The sequence below is a fragment of the Leuresthes tenuis genome, unplaced genomic scaffold (genome assembly GCF_036924035.1).
Source record: "Leuresthes tenuis unplaced genomic scaffold, fLeuTen1.0.hap1 SCAF_4, whole genome shotgun sequence".
In the NCBI taxonomy this organism is placed as follows: domain Eukaryota; kingdom Metazoa; phylum Chordata; class Actinopteri; order Atheriniformes; family Atherinopsidae; genus Leuresthes; species Leuresthes tenuis.
In genome coordinates, this window is record NW_027325358.1 from 924504 (window position 1) to 927003 (window position 2500).

The following is a 2500-nucleotide window of genomic DNA, read 5'->3' on the forward strand; positions in this document are numbered from 1 at the left end:
GCTTACTTTGGTCTTACTTTAGCCTTACTTTAGGTTTACTTTGGGTTCACATTAGCTTACTTTGGGCTAACTTTAGCCTTACTTTGGGCTTACTTTAGCCTTACTTTGGGTTTACTTTGGGCTTTCTTTAGCCTTACTTTGGGCTTACTTTAGCCTTACTTTGGGCTTACTTTAGCCTCACTTTGGGCTTACTTTAGCCTTACCTTGGGCTAACTTTGGTCTTACTTTGGGCTAACTTTAGCCTTACTTTGAGCTTACTTTAGCCTTACTTTAGGTTTGCTTTGGGTTCACTTTAGCTTACTTTGGGTTATCTTTAGGCTTACTTTAGCCTTACTTTGGTCTTACTTTGGGTTTACTTTGGGCTTTCTTTAGCCTTACCTTGGGCTAACTTTAGCCTTACTTTGGGCTTACTTTAGCCTCACCTTGGGCTAACTTTGGTCTTACTTTGGGCTTACTTTAGCCTCACCTTGGGCTAACTTTAGCCTTACTTTGGGCTTACTTTAGCCTCACCTTGGGCTAACTTTGGTCTTACTTTGGACTTACTTTAGCCTTACTTTGGGTTTACTTTGGGCTTACTTTGGCTTTAGTTTGGGGTTACTTAGATACCTGCATCCTCCAATGAACTTTTCGTCTCTTTTCGCATGAAGCAATCTTGATTGGATTCTGTTGTGGTTATTTATGCCATGTTCTTTCTATTATTACTGAAACGGTATAAAAACACTGCGTCACCACGTTTCCAAGTTCGGCCTGATATAAATGAGCCTTCATACTTTAAAGGTAAGAAACTACATTTATCTCTTTAAGTTGGCTAACCTATTAGCATGTTAGCCTGTGTTGCCGAAATATCCTGTCATACAGCATTTCTTTCTGAATTCAACCAACATGTTTTCACTTGAGGCAGATTTCTTCATAATGAGCAATAACTTACTCACCAGGTAAAAAGTACTTGTCATCCTCCAGATTTCAAGTTTCCACTTATGCTCTTGTATGTCTTTCAAATTCCACACTCTGTTTAAATCTGCGGTGGAGCTGGAGTTACAGGGAAAGACGATACCTGGTGAATAGAACTTCAAGTTGAGGGTTGATTTCAAACCATTGTCAGTAGCGAATATACATGATGACGACACAATGCTAAGCTAACATGGGGGATTAGCTCAGATGGTAGAGCGCTCGCTTAGCATGCGAGAGGTAGCGGGATCGATGCCCGCATCCTCCAAATCTTTTGTTTTTATTTCTATATTTGTCGATTAAAGGATCATTCTGTTATATATTTCTTTGTTGTAATATGTTTTTTACATATTACATGATTATAATACATTAATATGTAATAAGCCGGGGTACAGCCTGGACAGGTCGCCAGTCCATCACAGGGCCACACAGAGACAAACGAGACAAACAACCTAAGGACAATTTTTTAAAGTCAACAATTAACCTAACATGCATGTTTTTGTACGGTGGGAGGAAGCTGGATTCCCAGAAAATACAGAATAATGAAATATAAGAGACATTTTCCCCGTACTATATTAAGGTGATATTTCTATGCATTATGGAAGATTTTGAGTTGTATGTTAATTGAATCACCATGTAATGTATTCTTGTTTTTGAAAAAACCCTCGTCTGTCTCCCATCCTTGTTGCAGCCTTAGAGCCGGGCTGTGAGAAGTATGGGACCAAATAAGGGTCAGAAAAATTTTGAAGTTGTAAAAACATTTTGTGTACGTGTAACAAAGTTTTGAAGTTGTAAATATTTTGTTTGAGTTTTTACTTGTTTTAAATGTTTTTACAACTTCAAAACTTTGTTACACGTGAACGTCATTGTACTGGTTTAAAATCTTTCTGACCCTTATTTGATCCCATACTCGGTGACGTCAGAGATCAGCTATAGTAAGCGTTGGTGGTATATCAGGGCTGTAGGAGGGGGGTTGTGTCAGCCTTTTGTTCTCTTCAGCCATCCATTCCTGATTGCCTGACGTAACACCGCCTGCATACATTTCCCATCATGCCTCTCTCTCTCACAGGAACCCAGTGAAGCTGAATGACCAGAATCAGAACCAGACTGAGTAAAACTGAGAAAGGATGAGTTCTTACAGGTAGGAAACAGGACACAGCAGCAGTCAGACCTGTTTTTGTGGTGTTTTCTCTCAATTAAAACCCAGTTTGAACCCTTCTGGCGCTCCTTTGATGCAACCGTGAGTCTGTGGGGTGGAAGGTCAGCGCCATATAAATACTGCTGAGGGGGATGGTGCTGTCGTGTTACTCCGGTAGCACATATACTAAAATTGGAACGATACAGAGAAGATTAGCATGGCCCCTGCGCAAGGATGACACGCAAATTCGTGAAGCGTTCCTCATTTTGAAGGAATCTCATCGTGTCGTAACAAACTTTAAATAGCTCAAACATAGTAGAATAACACTGCAGGAAACCATTTTCATCAAAGAAAACACTTATATTCTGTGAGGAGGAAGTTTACTGCGGACATTTCTTCTGTCACATCAAAACA

General features: G+C 40.0%; 2 non-coding genes across 2 annotated transcripts; both read left to right on the plus strand.

The window, feature by feature from the left end:
• Positions 1-1143: 1143 nt before the first annotated feature.
• On the plus strand, positions 1144-1216 carry trnaa-agc (transfer RNA alanine (anticodon AGC)). The gene has a single exon. It is a non-coding gene; the product is annotated as a tRNA-Ala (tRNA).
• Positions 1217-2249: 1033 nt separating this feature from the next.
• On the plus strand, positions 2250-2355 carry LOC140306427 (U6 spliceosomal RNA). Its single transcript, XR_011915735.1, has one exon. It is a non-coding gene; the product is annotated as a U6 spliceosomal RNA (small nuclear RNA).
• Positions 2356-2500: the final 145 nt, after the last annotated feature.